Genomic DNA, 24,525 nt, shown 5'->3' on the forward strand with positions numbered 1-24,525 from the left:
ATCTACCATGGTGTTCAGAGTCCCTGTGTCTGCCAGAGCCTGAGTGTCCAAGACAACCCTGGAGGAATCCAGCTGTGCTGGGGGTGCAGGTGCTGCTGACAGGGGCCAAGGGCCAGTGTACGTGTTGTGTGCATGCATACATGCTAATCCCTGAATGGTGTGTTTATAAGAGCTCTTGGCTGCTCCATGGAGATCCTGCCACCCACCCACCCTCATAAGCAGCATTGAAGAAAAGGACCAGACAGCACTGAGACCTGGGATGTGGGTCTGGTCCACCAAGTGGCCCTCTGTGGCCTCAGCAAGCAGCTTCTCCCCACTGGGCCTTGGTATCCTCACCTGTGAAATGGCAAAGCTGGGCTAGGTGGCTGAGGGCCTCTCTAGCTCTGACCTTCATTCTCTGTGTCTCTGAGGTGAGGGTTGATTCAAGTTCAAGGGCTCCAGGTAACTTTGCAGATTCTCAGTCTGGGTCAGAACCTGAATCCTCAGGATGGGCCTCTGCTACGTCTGACTTCCTATCAGGATGGAACCCAGAATCACCGCAGTGGTCACGTCCTGAATGCTGCCCTGGGCTCACAGGGGAAGGCTTTCAAATGCCTGGGGGACGCTGTCACTTGTCTTTCTGCCTGTGGAGCTTTCCCAGGTGTGCAGCCTGAGCCGATCTCTGCTTGCCCTATGCATCCCTCAGTCCCCACCTCTCGTTCTCAAACCATCCAGCTGGGAAGGTGAGGTGTGGTGACAGACCCGGTGGTCTGGGACACTGGCAGCTAGCAGAGCCTGGGGCTTCAGTCTCCGGGGGCCTCTGCTCTCTGGGACCCCACCCTCACCCCCTCCCTTCACCTCCAGGCAGGACAGGCCAGACAGATGAAAATCTACCCAAGCACAAGCTGCTGTTGAAATAAAGGCAGAGATGTTTCTTTATAATTTTCCCCTTGAAATAAACCCAGACTTAAGAACAACAGAAACACGCAAAATGTGTTTTTAGTGGAACCCAGATGGAGGGCTGGAAGCCCAGCGGGCTGTCTCCATAGAGGGTTCTTGTCTCAGGAATTCTACCCTTTCCCCCCAACCCCCCTCAGGAGCACCCCCACCCCCAGCCCTTGGCCTGGGGCTCCCCAGCCCAGGGCCGGCTCCCTCAGGCCAGATCCTTGGGGTTGTTTCCAGGTGGGCAGAGTGCTACACCCCCACATCACCCTTTGGACAAAAATCTGTGGTTTCAGAGATTTGGGGGAGGGGAGCAGGGACCAGGACCAACTCAATCCAAACACCTGGATCTGCCGAAATACAACAAAGAGAGTGAATTAAGACATCTGAAAAAAATACTCTGAGGAATTCCGCTCACCCACATGGCCCACTGCTTCTCATTAACCGGCTCCAGTGCTCCATATTAACATATGCAAATCCAGCCTTGGGCTGGAAGACTTAGGATACAAAAGCAAGTCCTGACAACCCCCTTCCAACCCAAGCCCCCCAACCCCAATGGTCAAAGAGTTCCCTGTGGGATGAAGAAATCTCACCAGTTCCATTTGGGTTTTGCTAAAACAACAGTCTTGAGAGTTGTAGCCACAGGATGGTCACTCCTTGAGGAGAAAGAGATGAGAAGAGTTACAAGGGAAAACTAGGAAAACAGATACTATAGAAGCTGACTTTTCTATGAAGTAGGATGATTGTTTTGCAACAAATATTCCTGGACGCCTACCACGTACCATGGGCTGTACTGGGATCTGGGGCCACTGACATAAACCCACAAATGAGGACTAGCCTCAGACTGTTCAGCGGAGAAGGAGAAGGAAAAGGAAATCAGAAAGTATAATTATATAGCTGATGGGAGATAGTGAGTGTGGTCATGGATGAGTTGCCTCTGCAACCTCCAGGTAAAGATAGTTGGATATGGGGGTCGGGGGCGGGGGGCGGGTGTTGGTGTTTCTGATACCAAAAAACACAGACTTCGGAGCTATCAGCATAAATTTGAAGATGAGTTTCCTTGCAGAGAGACGTGGAAGATTGAGCCATTTTGTAGGAAGGGGCCGATTTGGGCTTCCCAAACCATTCATGGTTTTCTTTTTTTAAAAAATTTTTTGACAGTCTGCTGGGTTTTTCTTTTGCGGGGGGTTGAGGGGGGCTGTGCTGGGTCTTCACAGTGGCGTGCGGGGGCTTCCTGGTTGTGGAGCACAGTCTCTAAAACAGACGGGATGGGTAGTTGCCAGCAGCGCAGGGGCTTTGTTGTTCCATGGCTTGTGGGATCTTAGTTCCCCAACCAAGGATCAGACCCCCATAACCTGCATTAGAAGGTGGATTCTTAACCACTGGACCACCAGGGAGGTCCCATAGTTTTCTATTTCACTTCCTCTTTGGGCCGTTCCTGACTATACTCTTCCTCCGGCAACTTTCTCTCTTATTTCTCCCTTTTTTCCTGTTTCATCTTTCTGTAGGTGATTAGAATTGAATAGCAGCAGCGAGGGTCATGGGGACGGGGACCGTGAACCCTGACTGCTCCAGCTCCTAGCTCCCTGCCCAGCGCACAGTGGGCCCTCGTGAGGGAGGCCCTCAGAGTTTGTTGCCTAAATAAAGACAGAAGGAGGAGCCAGGCTAGAGTTCCACTTCTGGCTGCTTCGGGCCTGTGCTGGGCCTCACTCCTGCTCCGAGAAAGGGGAGGGAGTGGGGAGAATGAACGGCAGGGGGCCTTGCCAAGGCCCGAGGCAGCAGCAAGGCCCAAGTCCTGTCTGCACTTCGCCTCCCATTTCCAGCTGTGACACTTGGATGGAGGGAAACCGTGTACCCTTCCAAGGAACCCTCAGACCTGAGCCCTGCTCCATATGCATTGAGGAGCAGGCCAAGAGTGGCAGAAGTGCCCAGACAGAGGGAGACAGTATTAAAATTCCATGGGCAATTCCTTGGGAGGGAGTTTACAGTTCCTAACTGACCGTAAACCCTTTCTCCTGACAGGTCTTGGAATACATCACTCTTGGCTCTGCCGGAGCAGCTGACACATCGCAGTAACGCTTCTCCAAAAGTCAGGGTCTGCTGATTCCAGCGGGGACAGCAAGGCAAGCCGGGAGCAGCTGAAATGGTCTCCTCCAACTTCAGAGACTCAGGGCAGGCGGCTGGCTTAGCGGCAGAGGCCCAGCGACTGGGCTGTCAAGTGCAGCGCCCACGATTCCCAGACCAGAAGGTGGTTTGTGAACTGCATGCCTCTGGGTGAAATTTTATTCACCTGGTGGGGAAACTCGTTTTCTCTCCACAGAATGCTCTGAGTGGCACGTCGCATATGTGTTTTATTAATAAAAATGAGAAAATGGAATCATTATTACTGCATAATTGCAGTTCATTTGCTAGGCCTAATCTTTCAAAAGCCCAGGTGCCGGGGGTGGGGCAGGGGGAGAAAATAAAAGGGGACCTTGATCTGAACCGCCCAGGGAACCACCTGTGTAGGAGGCTCTCCAGGAAAGACTGAACGGGTATCTCAGAAGTCCCAGAGCAAGCGGGTGTGGGCAGCAAAACACAACCCTCTCTGAGCTACCAGACTGCAGCACAGCCCTGGCGCCAGCTCCAGGAGTCGGGTGACCTTAACCAAGGCCCTTTCCTCCTGGAGTTCCGTTGTTGTTTTTTTTTTCCCAGGAAATTAGAGCTCATATTCCTGCCCTGCTTGGCTCACAACGTTGTCCTGAGAATTAAATGACAAATGACCTCCATCATGGATTCTTTCCCTCATTCATTCAGTCAACAATCATCTGCCCAGGTATGTTTTGGGCTAGACACAGTGCTGGGCCATGAGATGTAAAAGGGAATAAAATGAAACCCTGCCTTCAAGGAGTCCATAGTATAGTGGTGGCCATACAGAGAAAAAAGATGAGATGGGGGAACCCCAGATGCACACCCAGAGGAAGGGCGTGCCCCTCACCTGGCATAGAGAGAGCTTCAGGAGAGTGACACTTACTTGTAAAAAGGTGAGCAGGAAAACTGGAAATGTATCACACCATTTCCAAAATGGACATGCTCACGGTGTGTGTGACCTTGAAGGCAGACCTTGATGCTTCAGTCTGAATATAATGATTGATGTGTATTTTATGGCCACGACTGCCCAATGAGGCTGTTAAAAAAAAAAGGAGAGGATGGGGTCAAGGGGACTTTTTGCCAGGCTGCTTTGCCCCCGTGTGGAGGACAGCACCCCAACTGTCTCCTTGAGTCATTCACACCACCCCCACACTGTGGCGGAGAACTCCTGCTCCTCAGACCAAACCTCCACATGCCTGGGAGGCCCCAGGTGGGCCATTAAAATGTAATCTCTTAGGCTTGTCAGAAAGGAGATTAAGATGGCAGATTGACCAGTTTTAATATGGCAGCCCCCACATGGACACAGGCAGGGAGCTGGGCCAAGTGTATATAAATTGCTTTAGTCCTTAAGACAAGAACAGAGCTAAGAACAGCACTTTGGTAGAAGACACCCATACTTAAGAAGCATGACTATCTTTATGCTATTGACATTTTCTGTAATTTTCTTTTTGGCCTCCTTTGGGGCTTCCCCAGGAGTAAAGAATCTGCCTGCAATGTGGGAGACCTGGGTTTGATCCCTAGGTTGGAAAGATCCCCTGAAGAAGGGAAAGGCTACCCACTCCAGTATTCTGAGCTGGAGAATTCCATGGACTGTATAGTCAGTCTATGGGGTCACAAAGAGTCGGACACAACTGAGCAACTTTCACTTCACTTCACTTGGCCTCCTTTAATGGTTTAGATTAAGATTATTTAGTTTAATAGTTTAAGATTACTTTTTATTGAGATACAATTGACATATATTAGTTTCAGATGTACAACATAATGATTTAATATTTGTATATACTGTGAAATGATCACCATGATGAATCTAGTTAATATCCATCACCTCACAGTTACAATTTTTTTTCCTGTGATGAAAACTTTTAAGGTCTACTCTCTTAGCAACTTTTGAATATGCAACACAGTGTTAACTATAGTCACCACGCTGTACATTACATCCCATAATTTATGTATTTTATAACTGAAAGTTTGTACCTTTTGATCCCCTTCATCCAGTTCAGTTTTTTTTTTTGTTTTGATCTTTGTTTGTTTTTAGATTCTACATACATGTGAGATCACACAGTATTTATCTTTCTTTGTCTGACTTCACTTACCATAATGCCCTCACTTTTTTTTAGGTGGCTCAATAATATTCCACTGTATACATGTATACCACATCTTCTTTATCCATTCATCTACCAGTGGACACTTGGGTTGTTTCTATGGCTTGGCTATTATAAATAATGCTGCTATGAACATGACGGTGCATATATCTTTTTGAATTAATGTTTTCATTTCCTTTGGATAAATACCCAGAAGTGGAATTGCTGGATCATATGTTAGTTCTATTTCTTAATTTTTGGAGAAACCATTTTCAAAGTAAGGTTATTTTTTAAGACGCCAACCTGTTTCAACTTGAAGAGAGTCACCTTATGCTCTTGTGAACCAGAACAGTGGTGATAACAAAAATCAGAGAGAGAAACCCCTCATTTTATCCTGAGAAAGATGGGGCTCAGGAGGTCCAAGTTCACCCCACATTGTCAGCCACCCTTCCGGCTGGAGTTTCTCCTTCCAGGATTCTTCTGGGTCAAACTTTGGAGGGTTTCTGTGTTTCTTTCCACAGAAAAGACATTTCACTTATAATGTCAGTAAGAAAATATCACCGAGACTAAACACTGAGCGCTTTCCTCCTCCAACATGAGGGAGAGGTCCCAGAAAACGGTCTGGGACTCCCAGTTGGGAGTTTAATAACTTGTCCCTCTATGGACGCTGGGTCCTATTTTTCGTCTGTCTGCCAACACTGCCAGAGGTTCCCATACCAGTTAGTTGCGCTTCCAGAGGTCTGCTGGAGAGCTGGGTGGGCGGGCAGGAGACTCAGACAAGATGGGGTCTGTTTCCCAGCTGAACCAGGGAGAAATGTTTATCCCTCACCTCTGGGCCTGTAATGAATTCAGATTCAAGCCACACAGGCCTAGGAATCGATAGTTTTAATCATTTCAAAAACTGGCCCCACTCTGGGTAAAATTACAATGCGCAAGAAGCTCAATGGAGCTTAAAGGCCACAACCTCATTATCATTTCATTAGACTCACATTTCAGCAAGATGGGAAGAAATGTTCTCACACACCAACCCCTCCCACAGTTTCCCTCGCCTCCCTGGCCCCTGTGGAATAGCTGCAGAGGACTGAGATGGTTTACACCAGCTGTCAGCTCCGGGGACCACTGGCCACTCCCATCATGCACTCTGCCCGCGGAGGAAGCTTGGCGCGGTCACTGGAGACCTCAGCGCAAATCAGTGCAAATGCCTCCTGAATCAAGTTTGCAATCCTGGGAAGTTTAGTAAAAACAAGCCGCTGTCAGTTTGGCTTCTCACAGCTGGAGGGGTCAAGTCATCAACACAATATAAACCCAGGCCAGCAGAACCTTGTCCTGCTCAGGGCGCCAGACGCCCTCTGGGAAGCAAAGGGTTCGAAAATGTCTTAAACTTTTCCAGTTTGTTTATTTTCCAGTGTTTAATGATATTGTCCATGCAAGGAACCGAACCTCAGCTCCTGCTAACAATTAAAGAGGTTTTCTAGTTGAGGAGAAAATGTGATTTCAAGAGACAGAGAAAGAACTTGCACAGGAAGTAAAGCACATAATTCCCATTGAGAACATGTATGCAGAAAAGCCATGAGTTGAGAAGACCCTGATCAGATGTGAGCACTGGAGAGAAAGCTGTTGGGGGGACTGATCCACCCAGGGGGCCTTTTCAGAGCAGGTCACAAAGTCTGCTCCTCTGGTCCCCCTCTGTTGTACCTGGTCACTCCACCACCAGACAGCTTCAAGATTGTAGTGTCCTCAGACCTCACCATCCCACAAGTGCACATGGATTCCCACCCATGAAAACGACCAGATTTTACTGCTGTTCGATCCTGTCTGCCATAGGTTCACTCTGTGATTCAGGGGGCCCCTTGGGAGCACCCCACATGTGCTTATCAGCAGGACTGTCATGGGGAGTAGACCCCATATCTCACCAAAGCTTTGTTCCCCCCAACCCTGTTTGCTCTCTGATGCTGTGCAGCCCACAGTCACCCCAGAGTGGGACTTGCTGCCAGCAGGCCTTCTGAAAACGCTGCCACCCATGCCCAGGGCACTGTCCCAAAGCTCCCTCAAAAGGGATGAACTGCCCACCTGGTGTCCTCTGTCCACTTGAGCTTCACAGTGTCCTGTGCCCCTCCCCCATGTGGTCACACCCTGTCACCCGGACCCCAAACAGCACTGACCTGCCTGAACCTCATAGGACCCTTTATGAGAATAGCCCCTTCAGCTTCCTTTGAGGCCTCTCCTCCCATGGGACTCAGCGCTAGGTTAGTGGGGCAAGGGTGGCACTGTGTATTTCTTTCCACTTCCAATTACCTCTCCGTTGCTGAGAGAAACCTGGGCCCCACTCCTCCCCAGCTGCAGCACACATCTGTACCCCATGGCTAGAAACGGTTTCAGCTGAGTCTGGGAGTCCTAGTCCACGTCCTCAGACCAGTCGTTCTCAACGTTGGCTGGATATTAGAATCACCTGGGGAGCTTTTTCAACTTCTATTGCCAAGGCCACACCCCAAAGCAAGAAATCAGAATCTCTGGGCATCAGTAATTTTTAAGTCTCCCTAGGCGATTCCCATCCATGCAGTCAGGATTAGGAACCACTGACTTAGAGGAAGAAAGGAAAGGAGAGATGGTGGGACGGGGGCAAGGCCAAAATTCGGAGCCATTTCCCTAGGAGGGAAGGGAGCTGAAACAAGCAGACGCAGTGCCACACCCTGGGACACACACTGAGAAAACCTAAGGATGCTTTCGCCAGACCGGCCAGTGACTCGCACAGCTGTTGTCAGTATCTCTTTCAGCTGAGTCAACATATTAGGAGAGTCAAAGATGAGTACAGCCCAGACCGGGTGGCATCCAAGGGATCTGCAGGGAGGAGGCCTCATCCACAGCCGTGGAGGAGACAGACAGACTCCTACAATTGACAGAACATCAGGAAAGCCCTGTGTCTCTTTCCAAACTTCACAGGGTGGCTAGCCAGCTGCTCTAAGAATGGTGTGGCCAGGGACTGGCCTACGTTAGCTAGGTATACCAAGAGTTCATTAATTCACTCATTCATTAGTTCATTTGTTCATCTGCTCACTCACATCCACACATATGTCAGAGCTGTGTATAAAGGACCTCAGATATCATAGGCAGCCCAGTGGTTCCCAGGCTTTGTTTTTAGCTGAGGAATGCCAGTTTAAGTGAAACCGTATGGATGCATAAACAAATACAAGGGGAGTTGCTCTGGGTAAAGCAGGATTGGAGGCCCTGGACGCGGCCCCCTCACCTCCCTTCTCCTAAGGAGGCTTCACCAGATTCTTCCATTTCAAGGAGAAACAGGGTTGGGGAAACCTCTCATGTATAGATGAGGGCACTGAGGCATAGAGCAGGGTGGGGTCTTGCCCAGGATCATTCAGATTTCATGTAACAAATTTTCCCATGCCAGGTTCAGAAAACACAGAGCTGAGTAAGACATGGTCCTTGCAAAAGGAGAAACTTACAGCAGAGATTACTACATGCATCTCAGATGCTGAGCCAGATGTCGAGTTCAATCAAATGACCTGCCTCTCTCAGCTTGGTTTTCTGAAGAAAGCCCTCCCCAGGTTATTTCCCAGCACATGGCATTGGGGGAGAGCTGCAGTCCTGTCCTCCAGAGCCCACCAGGTCTGGTTCATGTTCAGCTGGGATGCATCCTGCCAGCCCTCTGACTGTCCTGGGTGTTTTTCCTGCTTGTGACATACTTTGGATATTACACTCGTATTCCACCATCCAAGTTTCCAAAGTGTGAGAATCAGAAAACATCAGTAACTGATCAATATTACCTACCTTCTCACTGCTATTATTTGACCCTAGATCTACTGAGCCTTCCCAAAAAGGGAGACTGTTCTCTTCACAGGGGACTTTCTGGGCATGGCCTTCCTGAAGGTGCCTCTTGGGTACAGGGTGGCCAAGCTGAATTCTGAGATGGACTGAAAGTCACATGGTGCCCTAGGACAAAGCATGGGCCTGAGTTCAGTCCCTAATCCTCCCACTTGCCAGTAGTGCTGTGTGTGTGCAGGGCAGGCATTTCTCAAGTCCAGAATGGTGCATGCAGATGGTGCTGGCCCTCCCCAGGAAATGCCCTCAGCTGCAGGGAGCAGTCTTGCCTGAGTTATGTCCCTTCCTAGGGGTGCAATGACCCAGCCCCATTGCCTAGATGGGGGAACATCTCTGAAGGTTCATCCAAGCTTTAGCAGCCCCATGGGAGCACCTGAGACTTCATGGCAATGTCAGTGCCATTCAACCTCTCCCTCAGCCCAGGCCTGTTTCTGTTCAGGGCTTGTTCCATGAACAGTCACCAATTAACTTTCTGCACACAGTCTTCCTCTCAAAGTCTATTTCCTGAAGACCCTGACCCTCAATGGCACATATTCACAAAATGAGGCCAATAATCCCCACCTCTAAAAGCTATTATGAGCCTTAAGTGAGCTCGTTTGTTCATATGAAGTCTCCTCTCTGACTCTGTGCCTGGAATACAGAGTGATCAATACATATTGTTCACTTTCTCCTTCTCTCTATTTTTTCTTCCTCCAAGTGTTTATGGATTTTATAGCTAGGGTTCTTTCTCCTCTGGGGGATACATCTGGCTTTCTGTTCATTGGCTGAGCAGAAGTGATTGACACATTCAAAACCCAGTAAGGGTCCAATCTCTTGTTGTGTTCAGGTGTTGTACATAACTGTGCTCATCTCTCATAAACATACACACCAAACACACACGCATGCACAAGGGTTATTGCAGAATTCTGCAATCTCTAAAGTTTTACAAACATCCAAGGCTTTATACCATCCCCACAACACATAGAGAATTGCTTGTATAGACACCTGTACACCAAGTGAGACATCCCAGGAAGGAGAGAGCACTTCCTGGTTGGTGCGATCAAGGAAGGCCTCATGAAACAGATCACATTCATCAAAGGTTTTGAAAGATGGATAAAAATCCAGCAGAGAGAGTAGGAGTGGCTTTCCAGACAAAGGGAATAATATCACAGTCCACTGTGGAGCTGGGAAAACACAAAACATGTCAAGACAAGCCCTACAGTCTTGACTGAAGACAGGGTTTTATAGAGAAGGACAAGGCAGAGGAGCGAAGGCTGGGGAGACACTGTGGAACTTGATGGGGTGGGGTCTTGAAGGCCAAACTGAGGCTGGAAGAAATGGGACTCCCTTGACAATTTGTGAGAATAGGGGAGAGCTTTAGGAAGCTCAGCCGTGGACAGGATTGAATGGGAACAGTATTGGAGGTCAGAAAACAAGTGTTGAGTCTGTGGCCACACACAGGGCTAGCCAGATGCCTTCCCCTGGCTGGGGCCCTGCTGGGTCAGGAGGGCTGGAGTCCCAAGGCAAGAGAACTAGCCTCTTTTTAAGATCACCACAACTATCAAACCTTTCAGGGGCAGCTGCGCAGGTACCCTCAGCTCCACTCTGAGGATCAACAAGTGAGCTCACTCCCCAGCAATTGTTTGGGGAAGTGAAAGAGGAAACTGACTTCAATATCAGGGAGCCTGACTCACTGTTTCTCAGTGATCCTGCACAGGAAGAGTCTCTGAGCCTGCTGCCAGTCACCTCCTCTGTCCACACCTTACTTCATAGGAATGTAGACACCAAAAGGGAGTCCCAGAAACAGAACCCCTAGAGAAACTTCTAAAGACAAGACAGACCCAGCCCTCTTTCCCCACTCCCTTGCTGTAAGGCCTTGGGTGCATCACTTAACACCTTTCTAGGCCTCAGTTTCCTCATCCATAAAATGGTTATAGTAACTATCACCACCCATTTGTGGGACTTTTATGAGATCAAATAGCCTAATAAAGCTGAAAGTGCTTGAAGCGCTTCAGAAGTGGTGCTAAAGCAATGCAGGCTGTCATGGTGATGCTGTTATGTGACTGTGGATGGCCATAGCTGCCGCCCATCTAGACTGGGCATCTCTTTTCTCTGAAGAGCCTGAACGCTGCTCCCGGTGTCCTTTATTCACAAATAGTTCTCAAATGTTTCCTCTTGTTTAGTTGTGGGCTTTACACCAGAAGGCGCCACAGATACTGCCTACCTGAAACAGATGCTTGAGTCAGATGCTACGAAAGCCAGGAGGAGGGCCTGGCTGAGAGAGGCTGGGAGCTGACTCACCATCACTCTGCGGGAAAGCTGCTGGTGTCTTGGTCAGAGAAAGGCAGGTGACTCAAGGTGGACCTTTCTGGACACAGAGAGACCTGTGATCACTCATCTCTCCAATCCCATCTCTTTGGTTGGCATGGATCTCGAACCCAGCCCCTCCCCTCCCAGACTGCCTTCTGATCCCACTGCCTAAAAATCTAACAGTGGGGCCAGCATGACTCACCACAAGGTGACCTCGTTTTCCTCATCTGTAAAATGGGCCTAATAATCTCTGAGCTGCCTGCCTTTTAGGGCTGATGTGAGGAGGGTCCCATGGGCCAAGGATGCGAGAATGTTTGGTGACTATAAGGTGTGGTACCAAGGTAAAGGTTTGAGAGGAACTTTCCAAGATATGCTTTAAGATGATTTTTCTGCCCAGTGGAGAGGAGGAAGAAGATGGCTGACAGCTGATCTGCAGGGGCTGTAAGAGAAGTCATGGGGGGATTCCAGGATGCTGGTTCCCTCCAGACTCAAAGTTCCAAAGCTGGACAGAAAGCATTTCTTGAACATGGGTATTCAAGAGAACAGCTCTTGGTGTTCTGATACAAAGTACTCCCCTTCAAAAAGAGCCAGCCCCCCAAAACCACAAGACCAGGACAGTGGAGGAGTCATAATCTCCCCTCAGACCACAGCTTGGCTGTTGCCCTCTCCCCAAGTGTCTCTGGATGCTCTGGGCAGAGGCATGGGCTGGCCTGTGCAGTGACACCCACCCAGACCACAAAGGAACATGACTGGGAGAGGGAAGAAGCCCTCTAATCAGGAGACGTCAGAGCTGAGTTACCAGGAGGCTGCAAGTCCCCTTTGCCAGGCTCCTGGCCTGAATGGAGAAGAGGAGAAGGCCCAGTGCCCCGGGCAGCAGGCATCCAGCGGGAACAAGGGCGAACCCAGGGTGGGCCCACTCGCCATCTCTGGCTCGACTCCCTTGCTCACAGGTAGGGAAGGGTGGAGAGGAAGTAGGTTAGAGTTCTCCAGGGAGAGTACCCCGGGAATAACCCACATCATCATAGCCCTCTGGGGCTTCCCTCCAGGGGGCTGGCGACAGGGGTGATGAACCCCAGAGTCCTTGAAGCAAAGTTCTCCACGTGCATGGAGAAGGTTTAGATCATCAGAGACTTTGTCCCTGTCCACCCCCCACCCCTTTTAAGTGTTCCCCAGTCTGAAATGATGTCCTCACTCACTAGTCTGAGATTTGCATCTTTCCTTTAACTTGACCTCTCTTACCCTCCAACTCAATACTCAAAAAACTAAGATCATGGCATCCAGTCCCATCACTTCATGGCAAATAGATGGGGAAAAGTGGAAGCAGTGACAGATTTCATTTTCTTGGGCTCCAAAATCACTATGGATGGTGACTGCAGTCCCAAAATTAAAAAACACTTGGTCCTTCCAAGAAAAGCTATAACAAACCTGCTGCTGCTGCTAAGTTGCTTCAGTCATGTCCGACTCTGTGCGACCCCATAGATGGCAGCCCACCAGGCTCCCCTATCACTGGGATTCTCCAGGCAAGAACACTGGAGTGGGTTGCCATTTCCTTCTCCAATGCATGAAAGTGAAAAGTGAAAGTGAAGTCACTCAGTCGTGTTCGATTCTTCGCGACCCCATGGACTGCAGCCTACCAGGCTCCTCCATCCGTGGGATTTTCCAGGCAAGAGTACTGGAGTGGGGTACCGTCGCCTTTTCCATAACAAACCTAGACAGCATATTAAAAAACAGAGACATCACTTTGCCCACAAAGGTCTGTCTAGTCAAAGCTATGGCTTGTAATCATAGTACATCAAAGTAATCACATACGGATGTGAGAGTTGGGCCATAAAGAAGGCTGAGTGCCAAAGAAGTGATGCTTTTTAGTGGTGCTGGAGAAGATTCTTTGAGAGTTCCCTAGATAGCAAGGAGATCAAACCAGTCAATCCTAAAGGAAACTAACCCTGAATATTCATTGGAAGGACTAATCTGAAGCTCCAGTAATCTGACTACCTGATGCAAAGTGCCAACTCATTGGAAAAGACCTGATGCTGGGAAAGATTGAGGGTAGGAGGAGAAGGGGGAGACAAAGAATGAGATGGCAACACACATTCAGTGGATATGAGTTTGAGCAAACTCCGGGAGATAGTGAAGGACAGGGAAGCCTGGAGTGCTGGAGTCCATGGGGTTGCAAAGAGTTGGACATGACTTAGTGATTGAACAACAACCCTCCAACCAGATCCAGATCATACTTCCTGGTGGCCTGCCAGTGTGACTTACGTTGACTGTCCAGGTTGAGGGACCTCCATATCCCTGCTCACCTTCCTTAGTTCAGTGGCCATGAGTACCAACTCTGGAATCAGATTGGGTTCAAATCCCAGGTCTACCCTAACCAGTCCTGTGACCTGGGGCAGCTTACTTATCCTTTCTGGGTCTCCACTCTCCCCAGTGTATGGGAATCATAGCAGGATCCACCTCAGAGCCTTGCTGCAAGGATTAAATGTGTTCATATGTGCTCAGCATAGCATTTGCCACCCGATAAGTCCTACATCTGTGTTGGCTCCTTTTGACAGTTTCCACCCATTGCCTTTTCAAAGCTGGGCTTCAGATCTATTTTTGAAAGCCTCCCTGGGCTGCTCTCTGTTCTGCTGCCTTCTCCACGGTTGCACCTTCCCTTGTCATGTTGGGTCTCCCCTTGCTTCCTGGACATACAGTAGCTTATGTAAATTCATGGGACAAGCTAGCCAGCATTAATCCTAGGAACCCTCAGTCTTCCACCTGCCTGGGCTTGCAATCCTTTTCTACAAAGCCATGCCCCTCTCATCTTTCAAAACTGCTTAAAAACTCACCTCCTTTGTGAACCATGGCACAGTGGGAGAAGCATATTTCTCTGGGTTTGAATCCCAGCCGAATCTGTACAGCGGGTGACCCTGGGCAAGGGCCACCTAACCTCTCTTTGTTTCAATTTCCTGATATGTCAAATGAGGGAAGTACCGGCCTCACAAGATGGAGATGATACACTGAAATGACCACCCCTGGGTGCCAGGTGCAGTGTTGGGGGCTATGGCACACATTAAATGCTCGATTAATGTTTCCCTTCTCTCCTTCCACCCTGCTCTGATAGCACAGTCTCCCCTCTGCACTCTAGCCCTTAATGATCTTTATAGCTACATCAGTCTCTCTCTATACGTTCTTGGATCTTTATCATGCATTCAGTTACCCTTTCATTCATTTGACATTTATTGGGCCTTTATTATTTGTCTGATGCTGTGCTGGGTCCTGGGGATGACTACGACGAAATTTTTGTTCTGCAGAACTCACAGAAAATTAAGAGGGTCAAATACGTGTGCAGATTAGTCTAGGGTCTTATGATAAGTGTCATAGCAGGGGTGTGTGTACAAGGCGATCTAGATCACAGCGTGTGGAGTGACTAACACTGATTTCAGCAATCAAGGGCCTTAAATTCAAGGGGGTGAGCCTTAACTGAGCCAATGCTGGGTGCCAGCATGGTTCTAAGCACAGGGAATTCAAGATAAAGAAGACACCGTCTCTGTCCTCAAGGAGTGCGGGGTCCAGGGACAAACTGATAAGAGGATGTGAGGATGATACCAGGTGGAGAGTGCCTATGTGCCCAGGGGGCTGTCATGCAAGGACGGGAGCAAGGGAGGCCTCCTGGAGGGGCGGACATCTAAGACGTGAAAAACAAGTAGGAATTGGCTAAACAACAGAGGGACAGAAGGTCTGTCCAGGTAAGTCTGGGAGGAGTGAGGCCAGGTAGAGGGCTCAGTAGCTCTGTATGGTTGGACGTATATGCATGAGGCTCAGAGCTTCTAAGGAGCTCTCCTTTCTTTGCTCCTCTTTCTCCCTACAACATCCTTTCTCCAGTCAGAGCCCTCAGTCCCAGCTCCAGGGCCGCCCTATCCCAGAGGATAAGCTCGGGAGCCATGCAGCCCAGGCTCTTCCTAAGGGCTGGGGGAGCTGTGGAAGGAGAACAGGGAGGGAACACCTTTGGTGGGTGCTTAGGCTGAGATGGAAAGAGGAGAGAATTCCCCTACCCCCTGTTCCCCACACAAGGACACTGAGCCAGGCTTGGCTTTGGCCGTGGTCAGTTCGTGGTAACAGCTGCTAGATATCAGGAAAGAACCTGCTTCCTCAGCTAAAACCTCCCCACCCCCAACCCCTCGGCCCCCCTACCCCTGCTAGATCGTAGCCCCCCCTTAATTCGGTCAAGCTGAAGGTCCCCCACCTTCCTGGCGTTTTACTACACAGCCAGAGGGAGGCAGGGATGCCCAGCACATCCCACATCTACTGATGGACAGACATGTGGTCACCATACTCACTCCCACACTTGCACACTCACACACGTGCACACACAAACTCACAGCACCCACGCGCACACACAAACTCTCACAACACTTGCCCACACATCTGCTCCTCCACACACACATTCGCACAGCAGAAAGGCACAGCCTGCCTCCGTTCCGTAAGTTCCCTTTGGGGAGTACCAGCGCCCTGGAAGGTTGTGAAGCCCTGGACCTGAAAATCCCAGCATCGCTTGCTGAGAGGGCACCAAAGGGTTAAGAGGGAACATTTCCAGGGAGTTTGCCTCTTAATCAACACAGTTAATTCTTTTCCTTTTACAAACATAAATTCTTGGCAGTCAGTAACCAAGAAAGAAAGGGGTAAGAAAAAAACCTTAACCCAACATTAGTCAAATCTTTGCCTCTTCCTATTTTTTTTTCAAGTTAAAACTCAGGGGAATTCAAAGCAATGAGAGAAATCCCAGCCCAGATGGAATGTTTTTGCTAATATACGTCTGCAAGTTATTTAAATGTATGTTTAAGTGTGCATGTGTGTGTGTGAGAGAGAGAGAGAGAGAGAGAATATGAGAGCAAGCGAGTATGGTTGAGTGGTGCGTGTGTGTGTGTGTGTGTGTGTGTGTGTGTGTGTGTGCGCATGCGTGCGTGTGTGTGACTGGGGCAGACAACAGAGCAGAGCAGTCACCAGAGGCTCTGCCTGAGCCCAGCTGTCCTCCAGCCTCAACTCTCCTGTCTAGACCTGAAGCAGGACAAGGCCATTACAGGACAGTCCTTGTCCTTCAACCCAGGGTCTCCTGGGATAACAGCCCCTGCCCTTGCCCCCTCAGCCCCAGGATGGCCTAGGTGACACTTTCTGTCAGGATAGATAACCCACCCACCACACACTTTCTTGTCCTTTTTCCTGCTTAGCCAGAAGACTTGGGGGCTGGAGTTTCCAGGCCTGGAGGAGAGGGACAGTTGAGAGGACCAGGCCCCACCCCCACACAATAGCACCCCCACCACCACCATCACACACACAAGGGCCCTGCCTGGACTAGAAATCAAGGCTTAGGCTCTATTCCTGGCCTCTGGGGGTCTCCTCTCAGTGCTCTCTCATGATCTTCAGAACCCCTGGTAGTTCCCCTCAGCTTTGAGCCTCACCCCTCAGAATGCCTCCACATGACAGGCCTGACCCTCACCCACACACCCCACCTCAGCAAAGCCCCCCACCTGCCCCTACAAGAGCTCCCAGCTGGGCTCAGGGTGCAGGGGCTTTGCAGACAAACTCCTCAGCACGTGCCCCCACCTCCCAGCTCTCTCTCCTCTGCTCCCTCCCGAGCTGACTTTAATTCTTTTCATCTTTCCTCTGAAATCACTCCTCTGGTCCCATAATCAGCTGTGTGGGTTCCAACTTCCTGATTTCCAGGGGGAGATTAAGCAGCTTTCTCCATCTAAAGGCACGTTGGATGGCTGGGCCACCCTGTAGGCTGGCCGGACCCCTTTCTGGCGAGGTGCCTGCTCTCACTCTTCTGAGTCCTGGCCACCCTGTGTCCTGGGCCTTCCACAAGGATCTTCCCAGGCCCCCAGCCCGCCCTAGTCCCCAGAGATTCCAGCCCTCCCATCGTTCCTCCTTCACACAGAGGCCTCTTGGCATCTCCAGCCAGGCCCAGAGTTCGCAGTCCACAGCCTTCTCTATCACCCACTTTTGGAAAAGGGGAGATGGGGGTGGGGATATGGCAGCACTCAGGATCTGGAATCTGCAGAGGGATTCTCAGTCGGGTTGCCCACCCTTCCCTTTCTCCTAGGGCTTTTCTGCTCCTCCCACCCACTCTTGCCCTCAGAGGCCCTTTTTTGAGATTGTGAACATCCATGGTCTCCTCTGGATGATGAGGTGACATGACGAGCAAGCTTTCAACTCCCCAAGAGTGCATCATCTACCCTGAACCTCTTCTGGAGCCATCTCAAGGTCTGGTGCTCAGCTGAGCCCTGGCTTGAGACAAAGCAAAACGGGGCCAGGGGCACGCGTTGCCTGGGAGGGGCTGCCGGAGACAGGGACACAGAGGGAGAGAATACAAGGGGAAGGAGAACTGAGCTGGGAATTATGTGCCATTTCAGCTTGCCCGATATGAAGCTAGGGTATAGTGGTAAAGCTTAGATCTGACTTTTCAACAGGAAGAAAACATTGCCTAGAAAAGGAACTCCTGAGACGGAAAGAGGGAAAGAAGCCGTTCTGTGGGAAGTCTCCTGAAATGTCACTTTGTTAGGGCTTCAGTTTCTTCTGAAATGATGTGGGGCCTTTCCCCCCTCCCCGGGGACCCTGGCTTCCTGCCAACAGGACCCTTGGGTCTGTCTGTCTTGGACTGTGGGCTTCAGAGAGCCCATGAATTCCCTGACATCAATATGCAAAGTCTCAAGGACATGAACAGTAGCATGAGGGGAGAGACTTCATAGCCTTAATCCTGTCCCCAAAAGGGTCTCTCATTCCAAGAAGTTAAAAACCACCGAATCAGAGGTTAACACGGAAGTGACACATGAGGCTGGCCAAACTGACCCAAAAGATGGGCCTGGAGTGGAGCCACATGACCTCTGGCTGAACCAAGCAGACTGAGTCAGACCCAGGCAGTGATGGGAGTCTGAGGAGCTGACCTGCACTCCTAGATGGGAGGAGGGGCAAGGAGGGGTTCCGGGGATGACCCAGGTGTCTGGAGACCCCAGCTTAGAGCAGATCTCTGCCAGGTGAAAATCCCATGGCTCACACGACACTTTCATTGGACTCAGCTATTTGCGGGCTTTATCTGCTGGGGACTGGCAAGTACTAGCTGGCGAGATGGTAAAGGTGACCCAGAGAGCCTTAGGTCTTCCTGAAGCACAGGTGAAAAGTGCACAGAAGTGTCTGCGCCCGTAAGTTTCACAATATGTACCAAATTCACCCGTCTCAGGGCAAAAATACAGTCCACACTTCAAGGGGCTGTGTGTGTATCCAGGCCCGACATGGGCAAGTCAGTGGAATCCCAGAGGCATAGAGGGCAAGGTCAGTCAGTGCCAAGGGGACCATCTGGAGGGAACAAGTGTTGTTTAACAAAAAATGTCCGTTAGCCCAACCCCACACTATGGGGACTACACACTAACCAGGCTGCTGGAACTTTCTGGGCCACAGTGCCCTCTTCCACGAAATGATGAAGTTGGGCTGGAGGGGTTCTGAGGACACCTTCAGTGTCGACACCTCAGGTTTTAAGAAATGCCTCCTCTGTCCCCTCCCTGGAGCTCTTGTGGGGGCAGAGTGCCGAAGTGGAGATTATCCAAAAGCCCAGGGAGTATTCCCACCCTGCCAGAGTTCCAAGACCACCTACCCAGGGCCTCTGCCCGCTCCCTCCTCCCACAATGTCAATTTCCCTACAGAAGAGGCTGTGGGAGCACGACAGTTTCCCTCTTTGTGTTTTAATTTGTTTGCTTGCTTACTCTTTTGCTCAAATTGAGTGCATTCAGGGGACAGGAAGTGGGAGGCTGGCTGGGACAGGTAAGCAAGGAACAGCCTGGACCCAGCTTGTTGGCTGCTCTCCAGCCAGAAGGTTGGGGTGACCAGCTGTGAATTCTCCCTAGGTTCTGTGAGGACAGACACACAGCGGCTACTGCCACACTGGACAACCCCTCAAGCTCCCTCTCTAGAGCCTTGTGGCTGTAGAATGTTTTCTTCTACCCACTGCATATCTGTGTGCTTTATAAGTGTGCTCTATAAATATGTAGGTATATATGTATTAATAGCTGTTGTTGTTTAGTCTGACTCCTTTGAGACTGCATGGACTGTAGCCCACCAGGCTCCTCTGTCCATGGGATTCTCCAGGCAAGAATATTGGAGTGAGTTGCCATCTCCTTCTCCAGGGGATCTTCCCAACCCAGGGATGGAACCCTCATCTCCTGCAGTGGCAGGTGGATTCTTGATTACTGAGCTAGCACGGAAGCCCACATACAGCTAGGCAGATAGGAATCGGTTTACGAGGTGGTGGCACGGCTCCTGCCTGTGGCAGCCAAGTTGCTGTCAGGACTCCTCACAGGGTGGCTCCCCTGTCTCTCCCCAGGGTCTCCCCTGTCACTTCCGCCTGTGACTCCTTTTCCCCACTCCCCAACGTCAAGCTGTCATCATCGCCAACTCCTCCCTCACTTTCCTTCCCTGCAGCCCGGCTGTTGCTATATCCTTATTCTTCCTCCACAGCAGCTCTGAAATCTGTTCCTTTCTTGGTGTCCGCCCCCTCCATCAACAACCCCCTCCTGTGTCCCCATCTCTCCTGTCTCTTGTCTCTGCCGGCTTTTTTTTTTTTTTTTTTGCTCCTCCCCCTCTCTGACTTTGTGCTTTGCCTGCTCTTTGTCCATCTGCCTGTCCCTCTCGGTTCATGCTTGTTTTACGTGCAGCCCTGTTTCTTGGCCCCTTTGAATCCCTGTGCACCGTTCTCTCAGTTGGCTTCTTTCTCTCTGGTCGGTTGTGGGTGTTTGTCTTTATCTCTCCACTGTCTTCTAACAGGTCACAGCCAGAAACTCCTTGGGGAAGCAGGGTTGGAGCTTTCTTCTTTCTAACCTCGCTGTCAAGTTGACTTCCCAGCTGGCCTGAGCTCTGAGCAGAGCAGAGCAGAGGCAGCGCAGCAGGGAGACGGACCTCGGCCTGAGAGATCCATGGGCCGTGGGGAGAACAGCTGGGCCGGAGAAGCCAGTGATGCAGCCCTGCCTGTTACTAAAACAAGTGGCAGGCCTGGCTCATTTGCATGTCGGGTCTCTTTTACATAAATCTGCATGTCAAGCTGGAGGCCCAGGAACCAGGTAATGCAAAATGATGCAAAATAAATTAGAGTGCCCTTCTGCAGATGCAAGCCAGCCCTATCCAACTGACAGAGCAAACCCAGAAGGGCTGGTGTGCTCCTACAGTAAGGGGGCAGTGGGGGAGTGGGGAAGTGGGGAATTGGGGGGGTGGGGCAGGAGCAGAACCGCTGGCCTGCCCTCTAGCCTGGCTCCAGGGTGGCCCTGGGAGAGAGGATGGGCCCCCATGACTACAGAGGGCTGTGAAGCCAGCCAGCTTGGACCACAGGCTCATCCAGACCCTGGAGACTTGGACTCCAGGGCTGGGAGAGGGGGCATTTAGGGCTCACCCCATCCGGTGAGGGAAAAGGAGTAGGAGAGGGACCTTTCCAAGGTTGCCCAGCCCGATGTGGCAGGGCCCAGCACAGAAGCCTGCCCTTCTGGCTCTCAGCAAAGTAACCTCTTTGTTCTGTATCATGGGATAGAAGTGGGTGAATTTCACTGGGGGTCTCCAGTGACTTTGGGGGAATCAAATCAGAGATGCCAGTCTACCCTGCTACTCTACCTGGCCTTTGGGAGCACTGCCCCTGTGCTAACCACCTTGGGATGCCCTTCAGAGCTCCCTGACCCAGACCTGGGGTCCTATTCCCCTCAAGAAAAGGCAGCGTGGGAAAGGTGGGAAAGAAGTAATAGCCATTCTCCCTCTGCATTCTCTAGCTTCTGCGAAGTGTGACTTCTTGGCTCCCCTCTGGATTGGGAAGTGGTTTCTGAAGCCCCAAGGCTTCTGAGAGGCTCCTTCATGTGAGAGGTGGATGGAGAGGAGGGTCGCAGCATCACAGCCTGCCCCAGGCCCGGCTCTGTTTCTCCTCTGACCCAAAAGGTGGACCAGCCATGGGATCCCAGATGCTCCCAAAGACCTCACACCCTCTCCAGATGCACCACACAGCTTGTTTAAAGGGGACCCACGGCAAATCACGTCTGTGCTAACTAGGACCTCTGCTCCAATTCTCCTCTGCTGCAGGAAGCTAGCCAACAGAGCTCCATCCTGCCCTGAAAGTGCAGGCTAACCGTGCGGGTGGTATCTCATGGGGCAGGACACCCATGGTTAAAAACAATGAGCCACATCTCTGCCTGTGTAGTGCCGCTGCAGCTTACCAGCCGTGTGATCCAGGGCAAGACACCTGGCCTCTCTGACCCAAGTTTTCTCATCTATAAATTCCAGGTGGTAAGCATTCCTACCTGGTAGGGTTATCGTGAGGCATAAATGAGAAAAAGCACAGACAGCACCCCAAACACTGCCTGGCACAAAGGAAGCAACTATAAATGGTGAAAAAGTGAAAGTGTTTATCACTCAGTCATGTCTGACTCTTTGCAAGTCGATGGACTGTAACTCACCAGCCTCCTCTGTCCAGGGGATTCTCCAGGCAAGAATACTGGAGTGGGTTGCCATTCCCTTCTTCAGGGGATCCTCCCAAATCAGGAATCAAACTGAGGTCTCCCACATTGCAGGCAGATTCTTTACTGTCTGAGCCACCTGGGAAGCCCAGTAGTATTACTCTTGCAAATACAGGTATCATAACCAGGCCAACCTAGGTCAGAGGAAGGGGCTGGGAAGCAGAAAGAAGTTCAGGTGGGGTCTCTCTCCCACTGCCCTTCCTCTTCCCATCACCTTCTTCTGTTCCCCACCCTCCAATCTAGTCTCCACATCTGTTTAGTTCAGTTCAGTTCAGTCGCTCAGTCCTGTCTGACTCTTTGCGACCCCATGAATTGTAGCACGCCAGGCCTCCCTGTCCATCACCAACTCCCGGAGTTCACTCAGACTCACGTCCATTGAGTCAGTGATGTCATCCAGCCATCTCATCCTCTGTCGTCCCCTTCTCCTCCTGCCCCCAATCCCTCCCAGCATCAAAGTCTTTTCCAATGAGTCAACTCTTCGCATGAGGTGGCCAAAGTACTGGAGTTTCAGCTTTAGCATCATTCCTTCCAAAGAAATCCCAGGGCTGATCTCCTTCAGAATGGACTGGTTGGATCTCCTTGCAGTCCAAGGGACTCTCAAGAGTCTTCTCCAACACCACAGTTCAAAAGCATCAATTCTTCGGCGCTCAGCCTTCTTCACAGTCCAACTCTCACATCCATACATGACCACAGGAAAAACCATAGCCTTGACTAGACGAACCTTTGTTGGCAAAGTAATGTCTCTGCTTTTGAATATGCTATCTAGGTTGGTTATAACTTTCCTTCCAAGGAGTAAGCGTCTTTTAATTTCATGGCTGCAGTCACCATCTGCAGTGATTTTGGAACCCAAAAAAAAACAAAGTCTGACACTGTTTCCACCGTTTCCCCATCTATTTCCCATGAAGTGATGGGACCAGATGCCATGATCTTTGTTTTCTGAATGTTGAGCTTTAAGCCAACTTTTTCACTCTCCTCTTTCACTTCCATCAAGAGGCTTTTTAGTTCCTCTTCATTTTCTGCCATAAGGGTGGTGTCATCTGCATATCTGAGGTTATTGATATTTCTCCTAGCAATCTGGATTCCAGCTTGTGTTTCTTCCAGCCCAGCATTTCTCATGATGTACTCTGCATATAAGTTAAATAAGCTGACAATATACAGCCTTGACATACTCCTTTTCCTATTTGGAACCAGTCTGTTGTTCCATGTCCAGTTCTAACTGTTGCTTCCTGACCTGCATACAGATTTCTCAAGAGGCAGGTCAGGTGGTCTGGTATTCCCATCTTTTTAAGAATTTTCCACAGTTTATTGTGATCCACACAGTCAAAGGCTTTGGCATAGTCAATAAAGCAGAAATAGATGTTTTTCTGGAACTCTCTTGCTTTTTCCATGATCCAGCAGATGTTGGCAATTTGATCTCTGGTTCCTCTGCCTTTTCTAAATCCAGCTTGAACATCAGGAAGTTCACGGTTCATGTATTGCTGAAGCCTGGCTTGGAGAATTTTGAGCATTACTTTACTAGCATGTGAGATGAGTGCAATTGTGCGGTAGTTTGAGCATCCTTTGGCATTGCCTTTCTTTGGGAATGGAATGAAAACTGACCTTTTCCAGTCCTGTGGCCACTGCTGAGTTTTCCAAATTTGCTGGCATATTGAGTGCAGCACTTTCACAGCATCATCTTTCAGGATTTGAAATAGCTCAACTGGAATGCCATCACCTCCACTAGCTTTGTTCATAGTGATGCTTTCTAAGGCCCACTTGACTTCACATTCCAGGATGTCTGGCTCTAGGTGAGTGATCACACCATCATGATTATCTGAGTCATGAAGATCTTTTTTGTACAGTTCTTCTGTGTATTCTTGCCACTTCTTCTTCATATCTTCTGCTTCTGTTAGGTCCATACCATTTCTGTCCTTTATTGAGCCCATCTTTGCAAGAAATGTTCCCTTGGTATCTCTAATTTTCTTGAAGAGATCTCTAGTCTTTCCCATTCTGTTGTTTCCTCTATTTCTTTGCACTGATCGCTGAAGAAGGCTTTCTTATCTCTTCTTGCTATTCTTTGGAACTCTGCATCCAGATGCTTATATCTTTCCTTTTCTCCTTTGCTTTTCACTTCTCTTCTTTTCACAGCTATTTGTAAGGCCTCCCCAGACAGCCATTTTGCTTTTTTGCATTTCTTTTCCATGGGGATGGCCTTGATCCCTGTCTCCTGTACAATGTCACGAACCTCCATCCATAGTTCATCAGGCACTCTATCTATCAGATCTAGGCCCTTAAATCTATTTCTCACTTCCACTGTATAATCATAAGGGATTTAATTTAGGTCATACCTGAATGGTCTAGTGGTTTTCCCTACTTTCTTCAATTTAAGTCTGAATTTGGTAATAAGGAGTTCATGATCTGAGCCACAGTCAGCTCCTGGTCTTGTTTTTGTTGACTGTATAGAGCTTCTCCATCTTTGGCTGCAAAGAATATAATCAATCTGATTTCGGTGTTGACCATAGGGTGATGTCCATGTGTAGAGTCTTCTCTTGTGTTGTTGGAAGAGGGTGTTTGCTATCACCAATGCATTTTCTTGGCAAAGCTCTATTAGTCTTTGCCCTGCTTCATTCTGTATTCCAAGGCCAAATTTGCCTGTTCTTGACTTCCTACTTTTGCATTCCAGTCCCCTATAATGAAAAGGACATCTTTTTAGGGTGCTAGTTCTAAAAGGTCTTGTAGGTCTTCATAGAACCGTTCAACTTCAGCTTCTTCAG

General features: G+C 49.8%; 2 long non-coding RNA genes across 2 annotated transcripts; one reads left to right on the forward strand and one right to left on the reverse strand.

The window, feature by feature from the left end:
* Window positions 1-892: 892 nt before the first annotated feature.
* On the reverse strand, window positions 893-3,058 carry LOC102413993. Its single transcript, XR_006551489.1, has 3 exons — window positions 2,922-3,058; window positions 1,515-1,577; window positions 893-1,271 (listed from the first exon to the last, which is right to left on the reverse strand). It is a non-coding gene; the product is annotated as an uncharacterized LOC102413993 (long non-coding RNA).
* On the forward strand, window positions 1,584-7,080 carry LOC123333860. Its single transcript, XR_006551490.1, has 3 exons — window positions 1,584-1,871; window positions 2,944-3,736; window positions 6,172-7,080. It is a non-coding gene; the product is annotated as an uncharacterized LOC123333860 (long non-coding RNA).
* The last annotated feature ends 17,445 nt before the right edge of the window (window positions 7,081-24,525 follow it).

Source organism: Bubalus bubalis, chromosome 1 (genome assembly GCF_019923935.1).
Source record: "Bubalus bubalis isolate 160015118507 breed Murrah chromosome 1, NDDB_SH_1, whole genome shotgun sequence".
Classification (NCBI taxonomy): domain Eukaryota; kingdom Metazoa; phylum Chordata; class Mammalia; order Artiodactyla; family Bovidae; genus Bubalus; species Bubalus bubalis.